This window comes from Emydura macquarii, unplaced genomic scaffold (genome assembly GCF_026122565.2).
Source record: "Emydura macquarii macquarii isolate MOO-44397 ecotype Brisbane River unplaced genomic scaffold, CSIRO-AGI_Emac_v2 contig_67, whole genome shotgun sequence".
NCBI classification, from domain to species: domain Eukaryota; kingdom Metazoa; phylum Chordata; order Testudines; family Chelidae; genus Emydura; species Emydura macquarii.
In genome coordinates, this window is record NW_027130204.1 from 3,374,892 (window position 1) to 3,399,689 (window position 24,798).

The 24,798-nt window shown below is 44.2% G+C and overlaps 1 protein-coding gene across 3 annotated transcripts in view; it reads left to right on the top strand.

Moving 5' to 3' along the window:
* SORBS1 (sorbin and SH3 domain containing 1) overlaps positions 1–24,798 on the top strand; it is a 225,097-nt gene that overhangs the window by 39,445 nt on the left and 160,854 nt on the right. The window contains exon 2 of one of the 3 annotated variants that reach the window (XM_067538176.1): positions 15,945–15,989. The exons of the other annotated variants lie outside the window; for them this stretch is intronic. The gene's annotated coding sequence lies outside the window, so the exon portion shown is untranslated. The remainder of the gene's footprint in view (positions 1–15,944; positions 15,990–24,798) is intronic. 3 annotated transcript variants of the gene reach the window in all.

A 24,798-nucleotide genomic window follows, 5' to 3' on the forward strand; every position in this document is an offset into this window, starting at 1 on the left:
TTATATTTGCCTTTTTCCAATCATCTGGGACCTCCCCTGATGGCCATGAATTTTCGAAGATAATGGCTAATGGCTCTGCAATCACATCAGCCAACTCCTTCAGCACCCTCGGATGCATTGCATCTGGCCCCATGGACTTGTGCATGTCCAGCCTTTCTAAATAGTCCTGAACCTGTTCTTTCAGTACTGAGGGTTGCTCACCTCCTCCCCATTCTGTGCTGCCCAGTGCAGTAGTCTGGGAGCTGACCTTGTCTGTGAAGACAGAGGCAAAAAAAGCATTGAGTACTTCATCTTTTTCCATATAATTTGTCACTAGGTTGTCTCCCCCATTCTGTAAGGGGCCCACACTTTCCCTGATCTTCTTCTTGTTGCTAACATACCTGTAGAAACCCTTCTTGTTACCCTTCATGTCCCTTGCTAGCTGCAACTCCAGTTGTGCTTTGACCTTTCTGATTTTACCTCTGCATGTTTGAGCAGTATTTTATACTCCTCCCTAGTCACCTGACCAAGTTTCCACTTCTTGTAAGCTGTCTTTTTGTGTTTAAGCTCACCAAAGACTTCTTTGTTAAGCCAAGCTGGTCGCCTGTCATATTTGCTTTTCTTTCTGCACATCGGGATGGTTTGTTCCTATGTCCTCAATAAGGTTTCTTTATGGTTTCCCTCATGCCCCGGCTCAAACGTCTGTGCCTTTTGGGAAACAGCACAACTCTGAGACACAACTTATCACAACCAAAGTGGAACTTGTCATGCTTCAAATGCAAGCTCCGGTATTCCCTCTTTGAGGTCATGGTTATGATGACGGATGAGGTAAACAAGGCAAAATTGTTCCCAAACGAGTCTGTTTCTCACTTTCTACTATTACAGGACGTGTGACACTTTTAGAAAGTGTGTTACATCTTCAGAGCACTGTGTGTCAATGTGTTTATATGTGGTATGTCTGTTTACTGGCCTACGACCTGGTTCACCATTGCCTCCTGCAGTTATTTAAACTAGCATGGATTGGGTGTGAAATGCAACCACTACGATTCCGTGGTGTTTTACATCCCTTTGCAGCCACCGGGGCTGTGAACAAATGCAGGGGCCCATGCCACCACTGATCTGTTGGTGCAGATTGGAAGGCAAAGATTGTAAGCTGTTCAGGACAAGGACTGTATCTTCTTCTCAGGGCTGAATTAAGGGAATTTGGAGCCTTAGACACCCCACGTCTTGCCCTACCTCCATGCCACAGTGCTCTGCCTCCCTGTGGTGGCAAGCAAGTTTCAGAGTCAAGCTGATTGGGGGCCATTCCTTGAGCTATAATTTCATGCTGTCGGCAAACTCAGGCAGGCATCAGTTACCCTCTCTCATATTGTCAAGCTTTCTGTGCATCTACATAACTTTTTCTCTCAACCAAAGTTGAAATTCTGATCTCATCACATGGCTCCAGGATTTTGGAATTAGGTAGGGCCTTCATGCCTGTGCCTCAGTCTGGCCCTGCTTCCTGTGGTATTTGGAAAGCACACAGTGGGTGTGTCATGGAGCTGCAGGGTCAGGACACCAGCTTTGGCACAGTCTCGGAGGAGCCCCTTCAGTGCCTGACCCCCAGGGGTTCTCACTCTTCCGTCAGGGTTGGCTGCATGGTCTTTAGCGCTTCCAGAGACTGAACCTCGGGCTCCGGCACAGTGAGCTCTGCTCAGCAAGCCCAGCTGAGACAGGCGCATAGTGGAGACTGCACGCTTTTCAGTGACTCCTGCATCTCTACCAGGATTTGCAGTCACATTACGGTGTTATCAGAACAGTCAGGTTTATTAGCGAGCTGGAACGCAGCCTAGGAAACCCTTAAATTGACAGAGAGAACTAATGGTTCACACATAGACCATTCTGGTCAGCCCAGAGCCCGGTTGAGCTGTAATGGACTCCTATGTTCAGGCTCCGTCTGTCTCCCCATTTGATCTCCGTCAGTGCCCAGGTGAGAACCACTAACTCCCTCCAGCAGCCAACACTTCTCCCCTCACCTCACCAGCTGGGGGATTTTGCTCAGCTTTCCTGCTGAGAGGTGGGAAAATCCAACTCCTTCTGGGCATTTGGGTGCTAGGTATCAGTGTCCTGATGACTGGATTTCCCATTATGTGCTTGGATTCTCCATTAATATGGGGTTGGACTCAGCCAGTCTTTTCTTAAAGACCCATTCAGGCTCAGATGGCCAGGCCACATTCATACCTATGTCTCCCAGCCTGCCCAGAGAGCAAACAGTCCTCTCCCCCCCTACCCCAGGATGGGTAGCCAGGCAAAATATTGGGGAAACTGAGACACACATAGGCTTCATTAAAATAGTATAGAAAATTCCCACTTTGTCACAGATTGCAATGGAATATAAAGAATAAATAACAACTGCCAGCTGTCTGCTGATTCCCTATGTTGCTGTTGTATTCTTTGCAGTTTATATAGTTCATGACGTTTCTTAATTATCTATAGTCTTGTAATATCATTATTATTTAATTATTTGTATTGTGGTCCTGCCTAGAGGTGCCCTTGTCCTAGAAGAGGGTGCTGTTGGGCTAGGCATTGCACAAATGGAAAACAAAAGGACAGTCCCTCTTGCAAAGAGCTGAAAATTGAAGGAGCAGACTGCCTGCCTGTTATGCACAACTACTATGAAACCAATAAAAATGCAGTTTCATAATTTCTGAAGGGGACCTCAGGACTTGATTTGTTAAACATGCACAGGACAGTCAGGAAATGCATTAAGTCTGTCTGCTTCATTATGCAGCTATTTGATATTCCGCCATGTGATGGTACCGCCATATGGGATGTTACTATCCACAGGTGACACGGTAGATTTCATTAAGCTGCCACAAACCTTCACAGGTGTTCTTCTTTCATTTGAAAATGCTTTTTTAAAAGATACATGACCACATTTCTTACAATAGCTATTCCTCTTTCTTTGGAGTACTCTAGATCATATTACATCACACTTAACAAATGTTCTTTCTCCCTAGAGAGTAGTTTAATTGCCCATCTCTGTGGGTAAACCATCTATTGTGCCTCAGGTATTCATTTAACCATGCTTTAATTAAGAAGTCAAATGTAAGAGACTGCAAAGGACTTCACGGTTTTGAAAGACATTGAACGGAACCTGGATGAAGAGGAGGCTCTGATATTATCAGGCTTTTGCTGTATCTAGAATTATTGGCTGTCAGAGACTGTTAAGGTAAGAAAGGACCAATATGATCATCTAGTCAGACCTCCTGCATAATGCAGGCCACAGAACCTCACCCACCCACTCCTGCAACAAACCTCCAACCACGACTAATGTGCTTTCCTTGCACAACACAATACACTGAAGTGGATAATTTCTTTTATTCAATAACAGTCTTTTTGGGTCAGTCTTTTATTAAGTCTAGGTGTATGCTGATTTTTCCAATATTAAAAGGTTTTTCAACTCTGGAAGCGAATGATTAGGCCGGTAGCCCCTTATTTAGGCAACAAAATAATGGCCCTTAACTTCAAAGGCACAGAGCACGCCTAGATTTCATTGACTTTCTTAGGAATTGTTGGTGTGTGACCGCTGCCACCATCGTGGCTGCATGTCAGAGATTGAACTAGGGATCTCTGCAGCTAAAAGCATAAGCTAAAGAGCTGAGAGCCCCTAGGAGGGGGTCTAACACATCAGAGATCCTCTCTGGCTCAGGCCTGGGGAGGGACCTGTAAAAAGCACATCCCCACCCCACACACCCATCAGTTGATTACAGGTGCTCAGCACCTCTGAACATCCGACTGTTTTCAGTTAGGTGTATGATTATGGCTGCTTTTTAGCATCCAGGTCTGAACATTTTGTTTCAATATCAAAAAGATTTGGACAAATTGGAGGAAGTTCAGGGAAGAACAGCAAAAATGACCAGGTAGGTGGAGAAAAGAGGAAAAGAAACTAAACGTTTGACTGAGCAACAATGAAGTGGGCAGGGGAGGAGATGTAACTGTCTACAAACACTATGGAGTGGGCACACCATGGAGGGGGAGGAATTGTTTAGGATGACACATTTGTGGGAAAACTAGGAGCAATAGGCCCAAATAAAGAAAAGGATCATTATAGGTTGCCTATCAGGGAAAATCTTCCCAGCCATAAAAGCAGTGAGTGCTGGGATAGTCTTCCAAGGGAAGTAATGGAAGCTCCATCACTTGGGATTAAAAGAAGCCCAAGAAAATGTTCTGCTGGGAGTAAAGTTGTTGACCTAATAGATTTATTCCATCTTATTCTTCACTATGATTCTTTGCTAGAAGATGTTCACTAATTTTATCAGTTAGCAAGAAAGGGGTGAGAGGAAGGGTGAGGGGGAACTGGGAAATAATGACAGGGAGCTTTATTTTGAACATCTCTGTGTTGATTTACATCCTTTCTAGCACTGTTAGTCAGAACAGCCATGCTTTGCAAGCCATGCTGGATTGCTTCATAACCTTTTGTTAATGTTCCTCTTCTTTGGATCGTTCGATATGAACAGATGTTCACTGGCTAACAATTGTGAAGCCTGTAGAGAAAAGGTGGGCTAGGTAATCTCTTTTATGGGAACATCTTCTGTTGGTAAGAGAAACAAGCTTCTGAGGCTATGTCTACACTGCAGCACTAATTCGAATTACAGAAAGCAATTTATAGAAAGCGCTGCAGACTGTCCACACTACAGTGTTTGTGCTGGTTTCTTGCGTCCACACTGGCCAGTCTTAATTCGAATTAGAAAGCAGTGCAATGTGGGAAGCTTATCCCACAGTGCAACTAACCATAGAGGCTGTTGTGATGAGTGTTATCATCCCAGGATGCAGCGCTGCTTCCCCCACCCTCTTCGCCAACCCCCAAACAAACAGGAAAAGGATTTTCATACTGTTTTTTTTACTCCCCCGATCGTCATTGCTGCAGGCACACGGAGCCAGCTGAACTATGACCATTTTGACCGTGACAAATACATCGCAGCTTATCCTGGATTACTTTAGAACTGTATGCTGTTTGCCTTTTATGCTCCCCCCACCACCCCTTGTATATTGCTTGCCTTTGATTTTGATTCTACAGGTGTCTGTAGAATGTAAGATAAATAACAACAGAGTCAGTTAGTATATTAATACAGTGATACAAATGTTACCATTTCACTGATGGAAAGCATGATATAATGTATCCACATGTAGCACTGTGAATAAATTCTTAAAGTATTAATTTCCATGATTGGCCACTGAAACAATGTAGCAAAGAATTTCCTCTCACTGCTGGCATTTAAAAAGCATTCACCACGCGGGGTGGGTGGTGAAATCTGGGTGGTGAAATCTTTCAAAGGGACAAACTTTAAGGGGCTAAACTTTCAAAGGGACAAATCTTAAAGGGACAAACTGCAAAGGGCTTGCTGGGCAGTTAAAACGCATTCACCACGCGGGGAGAGGGGGGGGTGAAATTTTCAAACCCTTAAAGGGACAAACTGCAAAGGGCTTGGTGTGTGTGTGTGTGATCACAGCTTGGATTTTAAACCCATTCACCACAGGAAATGAAGATTTAAATCTTCCCAGGGCTGCTTTGGGGGAGGGTACTGAAATGGGGCATCATGGGATACAGTCTGGAGGCCAATTAATTCGAATTAAGTCCAATTGCGTCCACACTCACACTAATGCGAATTAACTGATGCGCTTCAGGCGCTAATCCACTTGCAGAGGTGGTTTTATTAATTCAATTTTAAAGGCTTCTTAATTCGAATTAACAATGCACAAGTGTAGATGTGCGAGTAATTAATTCGAATTAAGGGATTTTAATTCGAATTAAGCCAGCAGTGTAGACCAGGCCTGAGCTACACAGAACTCTTCCTTAGGGAGAAGGGAAGTTGGTGCAATAAAAGTTATTACCTCACCCACCTTGTCTCTCTAATGTCCTGAGACCCACAGGGCTACACCAACACCGCATACAGCAATTGTAAACCTACTCAGGATTAACATAGTGGGGTGGATGTAGCATTCTGTACTTTCAGGGAACAGGCAGAGGTTAAATTCCTAGCAGGTCAAGTCACTACGATTCCTCTTGAGTGGCTGTAAAGAAGGCAATGGAGCAATACGATCATTTTTATTTGCCAAATGACTTTGCTTTTTTGTCATTTTGTGCTTGTGTGAAGTGCTGTCTCATTAGCGTAGGTGTTTTCATAATACATAATATACAGAAATTGTTTAATTCCTTCAAATATACAATGTATTTTCAGTTCCCTTTTATCTTGGATTTTCTGTTGTCATTTGGCTTTCCCTAAAGTAATGCTGACTTTTTTTTCTTCACTTTTAAAGGCGAATAAGAGTCCAGTTTGCTACAGCTCCGACTACTTGTGTGGCAGGAGGGAATTCTGTGTAATAAAGTAAAAACATGGAGTTAAAAATGTCTGTTCTGATTGAAAGAACAGAACAGGAACACTTCCAGGAAGCTCTTGGTGAAAATACACTTCCCTTTCTGTGATTGAATCTTGTTGTTTAATTCTTAAGGTTACATATTGCTTAGTCATCATTTTAACATATTCTAAAAGTTAGAAATGTAATGTGCTCAAATTCTTAAATGAACTAAACAGCTACCCTGATGTTTGGTGTTTTCCCCTTACCATGTTGTAGACTTAGAGGAATTTCCCAGCCTGTTGAATCGTTTCTGAAATTTCAAAGAGCATTTTTCAAGGGTTGACCAGCCTGATTACTCTATTCTGGCTTGCAGCTGAAAACTCCATTCTCTGGTTTTTACAGTGTGGTTGTGATCAGAAAAGTGACTATGTAAACATTATTATTTAATGTTTATATGACCATGTCTCCCAGGAGCCCCACTCAGGATCTGGTCCCTCTTGCACTGTGGGCAGAACAAACACATACAAATACACAGCGCTAGATGCTCAGCTGGTGTAAACAGATAGGCTTCATTGCCTTAGCTGTGCCTTGTCACACTAGCTGGGGACCAGTACACTGTCTCACACTGTTACAGTTTACAGAGAAATAGCAGCTTCTTACTCAACAAACCTGTTTCTTTCTCAGTGTCCATCTATGCTTATTTTACTGACAAAAATAAGATTTTTTTTTAGCCATCCTGTCAGCCCTGCAGAGTGTTGGGAGTGTGAGCTAGATTGCATTCTGGTTCTTGCTCGTTAACCGAATTTTAACTAATTTCTTGGTGCAGAACCTATTGCTGGTGGCAGTGCATGAGCCAGCTAGAACTCAGCTTGACCCTCAGATCCCAGAATGGCTTTACAACCTTTTGCTTGTAAACTGAGCACATTTGAGTCAGTGTGGGGATTTTACAGTGTCATTTTGACAGTCACTTTGCAAAGTAATGCTACACTTTAAGTAGATGGACAGATTCAAGACCTCCAGACTGAGATTTTCAAATAAAGTCATCGAGGGGATTTAGATGCACAATTCCTAATAATGTTAATGGTAGTTGTGTGACTAAATCCTCGAGAGGCCTTTGTATAATTTTTGCAGCATTGAAAATCATTTGAGGCAGGGACTGGTGGGTTCTGCACATGCTCTCTGGAGGGCTCAGTGCACCTTCAGCAGGGACCGTTTTTGATATAGTTCCAAGAAAGTAATTTTGTAAAAATTGAAACAATTTTTTCCTCTTAAAAATGGAGTCTAAATCTGCCTAAAAATCAACCCCGTCAAACTGAAAGCCTATAAATATAGTCCACATTACCTTTTATGTATGGTACTTCCCTCGGCAATTCTCAGTTCTTAAATGTGCTAAGCAGAACTGCAGAAGCAAAGAAATTTATCTAGACAAAGCAGCAGATTCTCCCATGGGTAAGGAATTGCCTAGTCTGTTTTAAAGTAGCTACACTGAAGTACCATCTCTACCCATTGCTGAAATCTGGCTCTGAGCAAATGTCAGTTTCTCCTGCCCACTTAAGATGTCCCTGCCTGTCTCCCCAGAGATAAAAAATGGGCTCTGAGGAAAGATGGATTTCAGGGTAAAGCACAGGATCCAGATCAGAGCTGGTCAGGGGTTTTATAACAAAAGCTTTTCATCAGAAAATGTCAATTCATTTAAACAGAACATTTTGCAGGAATGCATCAGTTTTGATGAAACTGTCCCTAGAGATGGTTTTTCAGGCCCTGGATGGAATTTCTGGTTTGAACCAGACACACTCAGAGTGACACACCTGCCCAAGACTCTGGCTACAAGTCTGGGGGTTCAGGCACTCTTCTGGGGTGTAGGAGACTCAAGTTCAAGTTCTGCCTCAGAGTGCTGTAGCCACTGGGCTAATAACTATTCTGGGGTGAGTCTAATTGTTTTTGAATGGTGTTTTTTCGAAATCTTAAATTTTCTTGGGCAAGAAAACCATTCCCCACACATCTCTACTCCATATACTTCCCCTATGATCCTGAGGGAATCATTTAACCTCTTTGTGCCTTAGTTTCTCCATTTGTTTAGCTTTAAACATCCTGAGCAATGAGGTTTCCTCACTTCCCTTGGGCTCTTAGGTAGAGTGTTAGTAACCAACTGCACAGTGATGGTTGTTTCTCTACAAATGCACATTCACTCTACATCTATGTTTATTTTAAATTAAGGCAAACAGCAAGAAAGAATAAAAGTAAAGTCCCCATTAGAGAGAGCACTGTGTGTATGTGTGTGTGTGTGTGTGTGTGAGAGAGAGAGAGCGAGCGAGCTCCAGCAACTGTGAGAACAAAACAGGGGGAAAAGGGGGCCTCACAGGTTCATAGCTATGGAAACCACACTATCAAAGCTAAAGTTTTTCCTATTAAAGTAGTGTGTCTAGCATTCCCGGAAAGGATGCTGTCCTGCAAAGTAAAGCAACTCCAGGAAGGCTGATGAATATAATTCTGGCATGGGCATTTGTCAACAGAGAGGGCTATGTTGGATAAGGATGCAGACAAATGTGGTGGTTAAGCTGCTTGAACCAGGGACTAGGCTGGGAATTATTTGCATGCTTGTTACATCATGTAAATGTCTTGCATTTTTCTCCTTTTGATGCCATTTTTGCTTCTTCACTGCATAATTGGGATTTGACTAGAAAACAAGTTCTGCACTATGTTAGCTATGGTGTCCCGCTTCTTCCCTGGCCTGACATGTTTATATATACAAAACATTAGGAAGGAATTAAAGAGGGAGCGCAATGGAGCTCAGAAATTCTTTTGGAAACCTTGTCAGATTGCTAATTAATGGGCAGTAGCAGAGGGAGTGAAATCTGCTGCTCGATACCATAATAGGCAGTGTCGTATCTGTCTCTCTGCCACCCATAATGCATGGATTTATTTTTGGTAATGAGACATTTATCTCCTTTGCAGCTATGAAAAGCTAGTTCCAGCATAAAAAATGAGCTGGAAATTAAGTTAAGGGGTGAGATGTGTTTCTTTTGGATATTTAGCACATCTACTTAAAGGTCTAGCTTTTTGAGGGGGAAGGGGGAGAAGGGAGGGAGGGAATTAAAATTTTTGCCCCAATCTTGCTAGAGAAACAATACTGTAACTTGATAATGTCTACACCTGCCATAGCTGTTTACTCTGATAGCAGCAAATGATGGCACAGAAGTTTTGGCTGTGTTAAGAAGCATTATGGAAATACCTACAGAGGCCATAATTAACATGTTAATTATCAGTATATAAAAATGGACAAGTGAGAGCGCTTAGCTCAGCTGGCTAAGATGAGGTCTAGTGGGGAAAGGTGGCTCTTGTGGCTGGAAGTCAAGAGAGCTGGCTTCTGTGGCTCTGCCTTTGGGCAAGTCACTTACCAATAAGTGTTCAAACTTGTGGACCAAAACTTAGGCACCTACATCAACATATTTAAGCATCTAAATAGGTGGCCTGATTTTCAGAATGTCATGTGGCTAGTTTGTATAAAATCAATAGAGCTGAGGCTCTTTGTGATCTCCAGGTCTTTAAATGCAAAACAGGAAGCCTGGGTAAGATTTTCAAACATGCCTTGTGATTTTGGGTGTCTCAATATTTGGGCAACTAGCTTGAGATGACTTTCAAGGGTTTCATTTTCAAGGTTGAGTACCCCCATTTTGAAAACCAGGCCCCATTAGGTGTCTCAGGTTGGTCACCCAAAGATTGAGGTATCCAAAATCCCTGGGCATTTTTGAAAATTGTGGTCAATAACCGTCTCTTAAGGACGATGTGTGGCTGACTCTATCAATGTTTGCAAAGCTTTGATGTTTTTAGCCAGTGAAGTGCAAATTAGGCATGAGAACTGCAGCCTTTCTTGTCAACTGGATAACAACAGCCCCACAGATAACATTAGATGGTTAGAATTTATGATATTACTTTATTTTATCCATCCCTGGTCCTTCCCATAGGAGAAGTTGTATTCTACTATAGTGTGGTCTCTCTTCCTGTAATAGTCCTCACCTAGCCATTTCTCTTCACTCTTCCATTCTTGTACAAAAGTTATTTTCCTCATTCGGCTACTACAGCCTCTCTGTCTATGTACTATAAACAATGCCCCTCCACCTCCTCCCACCCATGCTGTTGGACAACATCGGTTGCTAGGATCACAATCCACAGAAGGTTAGAGGGGAAAAAATTCCTGTCCCTTCATCACTTGCTTCCTTTCGGGATCCTCTGTTCTTCTTTGCATTACTTAGGTCATTTTTTCCAAAGGCATGTTTGTTGTAAGATCTTCCATCAGCGTTGCTGGCTCCTCAGCTGAAGGGCGTTGGAAAGTCAGCCTGACAAAATTGGGAAGAATGTTTCATTGAATTTGAAACAGCAAATCAGACTTTCACTATCTCCTGCCAGGGGTAATGTCATTCAAGATGAGGAGGGACATGTACTCCCAACCCCGCAATTAAAAGCTGCAGGGCGTTTAACATACTGCCCCACTCCACCCTTACACACACAGTCCTGAAATTTTGCAAGGAAGAATTGTCCTTCATGCTGTCCTTAGCCATCCAGGCGGTGCAGTTTTGTCATGCTGGATTCATTTATGCTGCCAAGCAGCAACACTGGCTCAGGACTGCTGTGGGCAATGGGATAGATTGGAGTGCTCTTCGCTTTCTAATAAATGCATTCTCTTCAGTATGCCCCGAGCTTCGTGTGGCATTTTTTTAATGCAGAGCCTATTCGTCAGAAGGTGTCAGGTGCCCAGAAGTGCACCTAAGCCACACAGATCAGACGGGGGTCCACATCTGGATTTCCAACACCAAAGTTTGGGGGTATTGAGTTCCAAGGGGCCTGGAACCTCCTTGATAAGTGCCTCCCACAGACTAGAACCACAGCAGAACTCAGCTCAAATATGGATTTGAAATTGCCTTCAGAATGACTAAAATAGCTTTTTTGTCCAGGCTTCAGAAATGACTGGGTGCGTGCTGTGAGGCTCAGAGCCCCTCCTGCGTGGTTTGCAGCACTGCAGGGCACTCGGTAGTTGGCTGGAGACATTCAGGGCTTTGCAGGAGGGAGCCTATTTTATCGGTACCAGCCCTGGAGCGCTTGGTCAGTTCTGCAGGCAGGACATGCCATAGGCCTGTGTCTGTAGCGGGAAGGACCTGGACAGTCCCACCCTGACAGGGTCCCGGAGATAAAGTCCCAGGCCAGATTTTCGGAAGTGCTCAGTGCCCACAATGAGCCCTAATCAAACTCTCCATCTCGAGCCAAGCGCCAGACAGGCAGCCAGGACCCAGAGTGAAGTAGCAGATAGGCAGGCTCCCGTTTCCCCAGCTTACCACTTGGGCTGCTGGGTCACCTGTCGGGCTATAGCATGCGTTACCGGAGTGCCATCTTGACATCACAACGCAGAGGGAACAGAGCGACCCTGTGCACTGGCTACTCTACTTCAGTTACCTTGAATCCAGCTAGCATGGGTAACTGTGGTAAGGCAAACAGCACAGTGCAGGCCGGAGAGCCAGGGACTTACCCTTTGTCCATGCTGGGCTGTCTGGCTTGCGCCGAAGCCCATGCCAGGCTGTTCACACTGCTATTGATACTTTTCTAGCTACCGTCAAGCTAGCTTGGGTGGGATCATGTGTGCAGTGTTTGCTGTGTAGCTGTGCCATAATGATATAAACCAGCTTGACAGTTGCTGGCACTTGATATTCTACGTTCAGGGCCATGCTGATGTTCTAATGTTGATCCCTATCAAAGCCTGAGATGCTCAGAGAATAGCTATTTCCTCCCACTAAAGCAGCCGTCTCACATTAGGAATGCAAATATCTCCATCATCTTGAGGTTCTGCAGGGGGCAGTGTGCTACCAACTCTGCCAAGATTTGTTAGCTGCATTCTCTCAGTCAGGGCTGACTTAAATGCAGAACGGTTGCAACAGAGTCATGGGGTGAGAGATTCAGCAACACACAGGAGACATCTCAGCGATGAGCAATTAAGAAATACTGCAAGGGATGACTTGGAAGATGGCAGCAAGTGGAGTGAGATGTGCATGCAATAGGGTATGGAGATGCAGGAAGCGTTTCACAGAGCACCCATCCCACCCTGGGTGCCTTTCATGGCCACAGCATCTCTATGCCCTAATGGTTGTTTCTGGGAAACGCAGGTTTAAAACTGATTACTTTACACAAAGGCCTCCAAATGTTTCCACACTGAGAGCAGCAGAGACAACTTGTCTGAGCCCAAGAGTATGCATAAGTTCTGTATATTTTGCATCATAATTAATATAAAAAACAAACATGCTCCATGGTAATAACTGCTGATATTGTTATCCTCCCCAAGAGGATTACTTGGCTATTGGAAACAAATAAGATTAGTGCAGCAGTTATAAAAATCTGCTACTGGTTTTTGCCCTCTCCAGGCTGTTTTAGGAAGTGTGTGGCATTCAGGATGCTCATTCTTCAAACTGTAAATTAACAGGTTAGTGGCACAATTTCATTTTCCTGTAATTTCCCTTCTACCCTTTAGGAAGGTGGCCCAGTTGGGATCTGATCCTTTGGGATATCTGCAGGAAGCATGTGCTTGTGACTGAATTTAATTGGGCTCTGAAAAGAATTGCTGCTCCTTGCCAAGACAGTTGAAACCACATTCCTTTGGCAGTCTGAATTAACATTAGACAAGAACAGTTCATGTCGGTGTTGCTTGTATAATGGCAACATTTATTATTATTAGTAATACCCCCTCCAAGTCAGCTGATCCATCTTGCTGCCTTCTGACAGATGGAAAGTCCATCATTTTCTTGGAATCAACATATACACAGAACATGCGTTCTCAGCCTTCAACAGCGAGTTTTAGGCAAAAATTCTTAGAGCTCAAAAAAAGTCCAAGCTTAATTTTTTGTTGTTGTTTTTGGCAGGGTTTTCTTCTTGTGAAGGGTGAAAAGTGGGCACTATTTTGGGTCAAAAGTCTTTCTTACCAGTAAGCAGCATGAGCTGATGTAGCCATAGACAGCTCATTCCACTTCTGCTAGGCCCGAGCCAGAGCAGCTGGCCAGGCGCACGGGAGGAAGGAAGCTGTTCCATGAAAAGGGTCAAAGAACCTGACTTCTTCCACAGAGCAAGAGTGAGTAGGGGAAGAATTGATTAATGGCCCATCACACACTAACATGGCAACATCCCACGCAACTCTTCTGATCTAGGAGGGAATAGCCAAATGGAACCGACATGTGAACATCCAGCAAACATGTCTTCTGGTTGGAGAGATGGTAGAAGCATTTTTGACATGTTTGGGTTGCCAGTTTTGTTGGACGTATTCTTGGTGGTTTCATTGCATGACAATCTTTTTAATTAAAGATTAATCTTTAATCCCTGGAGACTCTAAGACAATCCTGAAGGGTTGGCAGCCTATTGGATATCTGCCAGTTGGGGACAGCACTTATCTGCAGCAACAGATGAAGGGGGGGTAGAGGGGTGGGGAGGGGGGAAGGAGCAGGGATCGTGCTCCTCATGCTTGTGGACTATACATACTGGAATCTTCTTCTGGAAACTTCTTCCTGAAGGGAAAGGGGAAGTTTGACCAGGGAACACACTTAGGTAACCAATGTGTCCAGCTGACTAAATATTCTAAACCCAGTGCCTTTCCCACAAGGAATAAGCTGGCACCTAGTGAGTGCTCCAGGTCCAGGGGAACTTGGAGAACGACTGTTTGGGACATAGAAGCAGAAAGTTTGTTTCAATGAAGAAAAGAGTCTCTGCTTTTATGTAGCAAACCAGCCGGCTTGCCCCAGACACCTTCCCATGCTCACGCACCATATCTTCAACTTTTCTTGTATCGCGTTCTGGGATCCCCGGGAGTGGGTGTAACAGTTCTTCCTCCCAGGTAAGCGAGCGCTGTGTCAGTTGAGAGATGACATGGGGTCGTGAATAGAGCACTTGTTTAGGAGTCAGGAGACCTGGATTCTTTGCCTCTGACTTGCTGTGTGATCTTGGATGAGTCACTTCACTTTGCCTCTGTTTCTCCTTCTGCTTTTGTCAATCTTGCCTATTATTTAGGTTGTAAACCCTCCAGGGTGGGGACAGGCTGTCTCTCACTGTGTGTATGTACTGTGCCTAGCACGTTGGGTCCCTGATCTTGAGCTAGGTGCTCTGATAATATAAATACAAATACAGATCCTGTTCTTCCTCAGTCTACTTAGCAAGGATCAGTACAACAGCTCTAAGCATAGGCCGGGGGAGGCTGTGAGTTCACTGGATGTTTGTGGCCTCATAGGGCCAGGACCCCAGTTCTGCCAGCTGCTGCAATCTGTGATTCCCTGTCCTTCATGCTGACAGGTTAGGTTACAGTGGAGAAAGAATTCCCCAACTGGTCTCTCTTGATTCCTGTTTGGAAGTTTGTGCTTCAGAGTCACTTCACTATAGGTGGGTGTGCAAGTGGCTGTGTGAGTAGGGGGATGCTACCGCAGCCTGAGAAGAGATGGCAGGCAGGTGGTGGCATGGGTGTGCAGAAAGCATTCAGAGAAGTGCTTGGTTGCAGGAATGCAAGTAACTAGGTGGGTCCCCACATGTGTTACTCTGCACGGGGCACCACCACACCTCCATGGCCTTGGGTAGCTAGCAGCTAGGCTCGAACACCCTATTCAGGCAGCTCTTCCTCCAGCTGATTCACTGCCTTCTGAGACCTGTGGAAAGAGCCCTGCAAAAGCCTCTCTCTTTGGCAGAGGAAGGCACTCTCTGGAGCTGTCACAGGCAGACCCATCAGAGAGAGGATGGTTCTACAGTACATCCACTGTATCCTTTTATTCCTCTGTGTCCTGCTGTGGTGCTCACTGGCAGGCATTGACAAAGGAGTGGTATCTACAGCGACCTAGCTAGATTAATTTCTATTTACTAGTGTAATTGCCACAATCCTGATACTAGGCCCATGTCATTACAGCTGTTCCTGAATAATTTCATATTGAATGTGATGCAGTAGCAGCAAATGTAAGAACAGAGTTAAAACCTTTGTACACATCAATCAAACTGCATTCATGTGATTAGCTAGAAGGATTTCACTGCTATCTGTTAACTTTCATGGTATTTTTAGGATGCTTAAAACACTAGCTTGAGAAATAGAATTGACGCGAATAAATATGAATTATTCGGTATGAGTTACATAAGGTGCTTTTAGTATCTGGCACTATTTTAAGTTGCTGTGGAATCCAGTTCCATCCTATTACCAACTGAGCCTTTGTCTGATGTATTAGATCAAAATGTATTCCTGTCTCTAAACGCTAACAGCAGCACATTCAGTCCTCTGGATTTCGGTGTCTAAAGTGGGTGTTGCAGGAAACTTGGCACTGCTGCAGAATAATAAACACAGATGATGTTGCCTCGGGTTTCATATAGAGTTGGACCTGTGTGCTGTTGCCTCATATAAGATGATTTATAGACAAATGGTGACCATTCACTCTTAAAAAAAAAAACAAAAAACATTGCTGGTTGAAGTAGATAGAAGAGAGATGCTTGTCAGGTTTCATAGAGGGCCCAGGATGGTGGTTTCTTTTTTTTTACTTTGAGCTGATAGAACATTTTGCACTTTCTTCTTCCAATGGCTGTTTTGCATTGTTGTGTTCTGCATCATTTATTATTTTTCTCTTTTCCAGTGGGCTGGAACACACCTGTACCTCCTCTTCCACACTTTGCTCAAGGTATGTTCTTTACAAACTCCTGTCCTCTACATGATCTGTATTAACACAGTTTATGGAAAGGGCCATTCTTGATAAAGGTGAGCTGCAAAGCTATTGGCAAAAGAAGAATATTCATCTTTATTTCTGGGTTTGTGTATCTCTGCATCTTGTTCACTTGATTTGGACTCTAACATTTTAAAGCACAATAGACGGGTTCACCCTAGAAAATTACACTGAATTAGAGAATGACATTGAGGGGCGAACTAACTGTGAAGGACCAGGACATAATCCATGCTAATGAGTAGCTGTCACCTCTGCCCTCTAACAAGGGGTGCCTTTTACAATGCCTTGCTGCCGGAGCCTCCAGCCTGGACTACTCACAAAGAGCCTCCAGCATGCAGGTTGCTCCTAGTTATGTCTGTGTGTGCTGCAACCAGCCAGCCACACCTTGACTCTTACCAACCTGGGTTATACTGCAGGGTGACCCCAACATACTCCCTGTCCCACATCTTCCCCCAGAAATGTGTGTCTTGTATTGCCTGGCCCTCTCCTGGACAATACAAGTATGTTAAGACCATTATTCCTTTAAGGAAATAATATGCACCCAACTTGTTACTTCAAATTGAGTTACTCAGACATTTCAACTTGAATGCACTGGATAAGATAAAAGAATAAAACAAGTTCATTAGCTACAAAGAGGGAGATTTTAAGTGAGTCCAGGTAATGAGGCATAAAAGTCAGAAATGGTTACAAGAAAAAGAAAGATAAAATGCAACTGGTGCCTAACTTAACAATGTATATTAGATTCAAAGCAAAGATTACTTACCACATGCTTTCAGCAGTCTTACTGACCAAACTCTTTAGGTCAGAACTCTTCCCCCAGAGTCCAACAGCGGCTTCCTTTGTCTCTTAAAGTGCAGTGAATGCGATGGGCAGGGAGCGAGAGAGAGGTGGCTTGGAGTTTTGGCCCTCCTTTTTATAGTGTCAGTCCCCATCTTGGAAAAACATTTCTATCTGAGACTCAGGAGCCAAAGAGTCTATGTGGAAGGATGTTCCCTGCTGTTTTTTTCACCTGTTTGATCTTCCTTTTTCTTCCCTTCCTGCTTGATGATTCTGTTTACTGCTTAAATGTAAATTATGCCAAGCACACGTTCCTTTGTTGAGATCAGACTGGCTTGCCAACTTCTATGGGGACAGGCCTGTGCGGTTTGAAACATGCATAAATAATACCATTCATGAGAATCTTATAACATCACCTTCACAATGTTGCCACACATATTTTATCAGGACAATACTGACCAGCAAATTATGAGTTTTTATACCCCACACGACATGACTTGTACAAAAATCACACCTCTGTAGGGTATGAACACAGAGGTGTATTCTGTGATGACTATGACTTTGCAGCCAGTGTACAATGGGGCAAATCATGTTCAACATTGTGCATCTGATGATGGGTAAACCCTTATGTTAACTCATGACCAGCTCGATCTTATCTAAACTGACTGCAAAAGTCATGGTCAGTATCTTGTAGTTAACGTGACTTTTCAAGGTGGTGCTCTAATGCCATATAATTTTCTGGTGAAGACAAGCCAAATGGAAGCAATAGCCCCTTCTCTTGCTTGCCATGAGCCTGATCTTGCTACCCCTCCATAGGCAGAGCTCCCATGGTTGTCAAGTTCTGAACTCAGAGTTGTGCATTTCCTTTGCAGGAGTTTGATGTCTTAAGCAGTTTGTGCAGGGAGAATTGCCTGGGGGGGCTGGAAGCTCTTTCAGGGGATCTGGAACTAAAATTATGGCAACTAAGTTCTAAGATGTTCAGCTAAGATGTTCAAGGGTTTAGGCCCAATCTTTTCTCCAACCTGTGCTGTGACTTGGAGGACCTAAGATGCAATCAAATACTCTTATTGAAAATAAAAGTTAATATAGCATCCCATAGAATTTAATAGGACTCATTTTATAGAAAATGAGCAAGTTTCTCTATAAATTACTCTACAAAACCCAGCAGAATTTAACAGCGAATGGGATCCTTTCTATAGATCGTTCTGAGCCTTCATATAGAATCCTGTAACATGGATATAATTTTCTCTACAATTCTAGAGGATGGTCTAAAAAGCCTGTATACAAGTTAGCATTTCCTATTGAACTCTGCATACATTTGCCACGTCCAGCTGGTCAGCAGAGAGAGGAAGGACACACTTCTTCTCCTTCCCCAAAGGGGAGGAAGGGTAGAGCCAAGGGAGTCTGCACTCTAGACTGTCATAGCCTGGCAAGTCTGGAGCATTCCAGTGGGAACTCTCAGCACCCACCTAATTCTCCTCTCACCTGTCATTGGTGGCACCTTCTAGCAGCACAGCACCTTTGTGAGCCGTGGGGTGGGTGAGGAGGGTGTAGCTCGCAGGGGACTGTGTCTCTGCTCTGGTGTCCCTAAATCCATGGGATTTCTGTAAGGAACTGTGGCAATCTGTGGATTTGGAAGGCAATATCCCCTACCGCCTATTTGTGGGTCCACAAATCTTTCTTCTCTCTATCCTTAGCCCCCACCACCAACGGAAGAGAAGAGCTGACAATGCTAGAAAGTGAACTGGCACTGAGTTTTCCCATGTAACTCTCCCCCTGCTGTGGGCTGTTCTGGAGGAGTGAATAATATACAATAGGCCTTTGTCTTCAAGTGAATTTATTTGTTATTTTTAAGTCTCAATGTCTTGTTTGACTCTAATTGGAGATCTGAAAGAGCTCCTTTTTTCCCCCTGAGGCTCAGCAGTTCAACCTTTCACACACTTTGAGGATCTGTACAAGATTTCATAAATCTCTTCAGTGCTAGAATTAAGGCAAATTATTCTCATTATGTCTGAGTCAGAGCCCTTGCAGTTAGAATGAACTAGAGAGGAGCCAAAATAGATATAAGAAGATGGGGGCTGAGGTTTCTGGCTTCTGTATGGCTCCTTACACAAACCAATTCTGACTCATGTGCCATCATATGTGTGAAGGGCCAAGTTCTGTCTTCAGATCTAGGTACACAGTTCTCATTGGCTGCCATATGTGTGAGCACTAAATGAGTTAGTTAGAATTAGGCACTAAATTATTTATGTTTTGCTTTGGATCCTTGTAACCAAACTCTCTGGAGGTAAAAAACTCCTCTGGTTTATTGTATAAATGTACACTGGTGGGCCAGGTAGTATCAATACAAGCTAATTTTACTGAAAGTACTGCTGTTCTTCAAATATGAGAGGATTTACTGAGATCTTTATATTTTTCCACTTGAAGAACCATGAAAACATTTTTTGTGGTTTTTGAGCAGGAAGAATTTGAAGTTCTGATTTCAACTTAGTCTGTTAAACGCCATGATTTTATTTCAATTTTAGTCTGGCTCCAGAAGGTGGAATGGTCTCATGAAACACAGTGCTCACTCTGCAGGCCTCTCGTGTGTGAGCATGACATGTAGTGGACTGAGAGTGTCATGAAATTATCATGACTCCACGGGAACGTGTTTCTGATAGCAGTGATGGTATTTAGAGCTCTAAAGTCCGATGTTTCTAGGGGTCTCAGAACTCACAGCTGGGGCTGGGTTTTTAAAAAGCTCAGTTCCCATTTAGGCTCCAAAATAAGGACCAGATTTTCTAAAGTGCTCTGCACCCAGAAGCTGCTGATGAGACACTTATTTTTGGTGCCTGAATGGAAACTGAGCTCCTTCAGAAATGTGGACCCTCATTCATATGCACAAAATAAGGTTGTTTCCTCTCCTTGGGAATGCAGCAGTTCTGATATGAGAAGGGCAATTGATGCAAACTCCCCCTCTCCAGAGAGGCACTGACCATACAAAACTGGCGCTACATCCAAATTGTAGAAGGTGCGCAACACAGACATGGGTAAATAACCATTGATTGCCTTTGAAAGCTCCTGGTGCATATGTATACAAGTGAGAGATGGAAAAGAATTATTAGCTCATCTGTTTCATTCCCAGGCCACTGCTGGAGTGTTCCCGACAGTAGGATTTTCCGCTGATTGGTCCAGTCTCATTTTAAATGACCTAGCTCAATGGTTCCCAACCTTCTCGAGTGTGCAGACCCTTTTTCAATCTCCAAACATTTCACGGACCACCACATGCTACTAGTTTTATTTGAAATTGTACATTTCCTTGGTGAGGATGTTATTTTTCTTTTCCGGGGACCCCCTGTAGTAGCCTCATGGACCACCAGGGGTCTGTGGACCACAGGTTGGGATGATGGGATTTTCTGCTGCTTCCCATGGGAGGTTATCCCACAGCCTAGTAGATTTCACTGTTAGGCTGACTATAAAGGAAAAGTTCTCTGAGTTTTCCTTTGCTTAAAATCCCATTATTTATAGTTATTCCCCTTGGATACAGGTCCCCTTCTTCTTTAGTGTATGCTGCCCTCAGATACTATGGTGATGGGCATTGTTGTAAGAACTTAGCTACAGCAGAGAGCTACATGCATACACTGATGGTCATTACAACCTTTCTTAGTCATCACTGGGCCAACGTTCTTAATATATTCCTGGATCTTATGTACCCCATGGATAAAATTGTTCAGAGTTCAGGACTGGAGAGAGAAGCCAAAGGAAATTGCTAATACAGGATGAGACAGATCATCAGTCAGAGAGGAATCTAAACTCAAGACCTCAAGTCTGGATCTAAACTTCGTGGGCCTAATCAGAATCCATTATATGAACCCTCCCAGACTTTGGGGATGTCTGGAACTGGACCTGACCTTCATGGCTGAGTGAGGTTAAGTGATTAGTTATTGAATAAATGTAAAGGCAATTCTATAACCAGCCTGGTACTGACACTGGGAACTGGTTTTGGTGCCTTCATTATTTCTTCCAAGTAGTTTTGCTTACCAAATACAGAGTATGGCTTGTACATTTGAAGCTGTCCTTTTAAATGATTTCGCCCCAACAGGAAACCGGCCCTGTGTTGAAGTCTTTTCACAGTGCACCTCTGTGCAAGGACCCACGGAGTGCAGTGCAATGTGGTGGATGGCAAGAGAATGAGTAGGACAGGAGATGTAGACTTTTCTGCTGTGTGTGCTGAGCTCCCTTCAGTAACTTGGGCCACATACAGCACTGTTGGAACAGGACACCAAAGGGGCAGTTACCAAAATATCACAGCCAGGGTCACATTTGGCACACGTTTGGCTCAGTCTCAGGACCCACACTAAGTCCTTGCCTCCTGTGTTTCCTGAGTGTGAAATCCTGAGTGTGCGATAGGGGAAGTCACCCTCTCCTCCGAACATTGCTGGCCTTGCGCCTGGCAGGGTTCACCTGTCATCTAACAGGGTAACTAATTTTCTTCCCACGCAGGATGGACTTTAAAGGACTGTGAATTGTTTGCCCGGTCTGAGAAATACCTGCTCTAGTTTGGTTACTAAGGGCCTGGCTGTGTCTAGCTCTTGTATACAGATGCAAGGGGGCACAGCTGCAGTCTATGTGCTCTTCTGGGTGCTGGGATTGTGCACTGGTGTTGTCTCTGGGGTGGATGCAAGCCAGGCACGTGGAACTATGACGCTTTTCTCCAACACCTGGATGGATCCGGTCCCAGGAATACTAAAGGAATTGCAGCTTTTATTGCCTGTCTGCCTGTGGTTGGTCCCAGGGCCTGTCGTATCAGCATGAGGCTAGAGGAAACATATAGGTACCACTGCCCCACTTGATTTTCTCCATTAACATCATAGTACTTTATTCTTTGTCCCTGAGACCAAAGTGTCTTTCACTTTCTTGTTCCTTGTGCATTCACTGTTTGTTCTGAACTGTGTTTTCAAGTGATGCTGAAGCATCAAGCTCTTATTAGGTGCTTGAAAGCAGGGCAGGCCTGAATTTCCTGCTTCCATCTGAATTCTGTTTTTTAAAAGACGCTAATAAACACAGGATTCAGTGTGGTCGGAACCAGATAAGCCTTATTTACATCATAGAATAACATGGGGCTAGGAGGCTGCTAGAGTCCTCAGCTGAGATTAAAGGGACAGGAGATTTGAAATGTTTGTTAAAAATCATTTTAACACTTACTATTATTAATCACGTTTATTACGGTAGTGCCTAAGGACCAATCCAAACGGGGCTCCATTGTATTAGGTTTGTACGAAGTCAGAATGGTAGATGGTCCCTGCCTCAGAGAGCTTACAATCTAAATAGCCACGTCAGCCTCGGCGTGGGGGAAGAGGTAGAACACATGAGCGGCATGCACAATATGATGCACAAGATGCTAGTGGTAAGGAAATGTAGAGGAGTCCTAAGGCACAGCATTGTCTTGTTATTTGGAGTCAACGTTGGCTCAGACCTGGGATGTACTGAGCATCCTTAGCTCCGTTTTGATTTCAAGACTGTGGGCACAAATCTGGCCATGGGTGTTGTGAAGTGTAGTGTCGATTAAAGCATTACGAGATCCAAGGATGAGGGAAAGCGCAATTAGCGGTTGCATCCTGTAATGGAAATGGCACCATGCAGCTCCGCTTCTTTGTTCTGGGAACTTCTTACCATCAACAAAGATTGTATCCAAACAGCCTTGTTGGAATGCCAGCACACAAATGTGTTCCAGCAAATGCATTGTAACCTATTAAATATTTATGCAATGGCATCAAGTTAGACACATAAACAAGTTAGACTTCATAAGCACAGCTAAGGCCGAGTCCTTGTACTGAAGAACGTCCCATTTAAATCAAGTCTAGACAAACAACAAGACAATATCCAGGACAGCAGTTCAGAAGAGGAAGGTTGAGGGGATTAGTGAAGAGGAAGAGAGGAGGGATGGCTGGAAGGTAGGGCTTTGGTGGAAGAGGAAAAAAGAGTTTCAGGCATAGAGACCAACAAGACAGAAGGCATAAAACTCAGAGTGGGAGCTGGAGACAAAGAGGCAAAATGATGAAGGTGTGTAGGGAGTGGGAAGGATAGATCAGAGGTGGATGTGAGGAGCTTGAATTTGATATGGTAACAGGAAGACAGTAGAAGAATCCAAATGGAGGTAGTCTCCTTCCAGCTAAGTTCCAAGTAGAGATGGCCCCAAGGGTCTGGATCTAATTCCAACGTTCCTCAGATTTTGTGGGTGGGAGGTTTTGAACCTGGTGTTCCAGGCTAGGCGCATCGCTCCTACCCGTGGAACGCTCCTGCATTTCTTCCCACTAGTGAAGGCTGGGAAATGATCATTTCTTGTTTGTTTGTATTACAATAGTGCCTAGAGGTCTCAGCCTTGACAAACACAGAAAGAGACAGCCCCCACGTTGGTGAGCTTCCACTCCCAATGGAAAAGACCAGCAAAGGAAGCCTTACTACCCTATTTTGCAGATAGGAATCCAAAGCTCAAGAGAGATGAAGGGACTCACCCCAGATCATATAGGAAGACTGTGCTGGAGCTAGGGACTGAATTAGTCTCAGGTCATTGCTTAACCATAGGCCCACCCTTCCTCCCAAAGGAATCTGTTTTGTGCCATTTGAGAAGCAAACTCCTTTCTCTGTCCAGAAATGCAATGAGGTCCCCAGGAACTTACTCTTTTCTCCTCCTTTCCTCAGCCACTGCAGTCATTTCTGATAGTCGGCTATTGGAGGAGTTATTAGACATTTAGCTGAATGCAGCGATACGTATCAAAGCATGCTTGGAATGTGAGAAATTGCATATTGGAGACTGAGTCACACAGAGATAGCAAATTCAAGAGCAAGCTGTCAGGACAGGAACGTTCTGTCCCTGGCTTTTGTTCTCTGACACAGCTGCCAATGAAGTGCAGTAGCTGATCGCTCAGGCTATCCTGGCTGCCAAGGCCCAGCCAGCTCGAGTCCAGCTGAGCTGCTCGGCAGCATGACAAATTGCATGGCTGCAAAGCCCTAGTGAGGTTGCTGCTGATGCCTAGTGCCAGACCGAGAGCTCTGGGGAATCAAGTCCTGTGTCCACAGAAGATTCTCTCCTTAGTCAGTGGGCTCTGGCCCTGATTCGACAGAGCCACCTTTCCACGTAAGCAGGGTGTGCAGTCTCCATGGCCCACTCAGTCCTTGGCCTCTGAACGTCTGGCTGGCAGGGCTCTTCTGTTGATGCCTCACTTTTCCCCCATTAGCAGCTGTTAGAAGACCACATAGAGCTGCTGAATTGTGTCCGATTCAGTATGACAAGTGTGACACATTAACACCCAGGGGATATATCCTCTTTCTACCTAGCCCCATCCAGGGATAGCCAGAACCTGACCTGATTTAGTTGGGGATGATTTAGTAGGGGTTGGTCCTGCTTTGAGCAGGGGGTGACTAGATGACCTCTTGAGGTCCCTTCCAACCCTAATCTTCTATGATTCTATGACCTAATGTGAGTGACAGGGTCCCAAGCCCTGCAACTGGAGGAGAGGCCTGTGGGAATGAGCCAGGTAAGATCTCAAGATATAGGTGCTCAGCAGCACAGACAGCCTTACAGAAAGTAGCAGTGTCCAAAGCTTTGGTAACATGCATGCATGGTGAAAGAGAGACAATCTGCCACTGATTTAAGGACAGTGATACCATCTAGTTTGTGGCTGGAGAGAACATAAGATCCATCTGCTACCCTATTCAGCAATCGTACTGTGCATATTTATTCCCAAGTACATATGTCTGTCGTGTCTGAAACTCATGCACGCTCTCTGCTTCCATCTCATTATCCTGCACGGGAAATAGTTCCACATTCTACTACTTTTCTCTGAGAGTAACAGTCCTTTCCAGTCTTGTACACAAGTCACTGGTGGCCTGGTGTCTCCAGTCATGTGACATAAGCATTTAGGGGAATTTAGGCAGAGGAAACATGTCCAGCAGTGGACAGAGTTAAGGCTGTACATGCAAATTGAAGTGTCATTTTATGACATTTGCT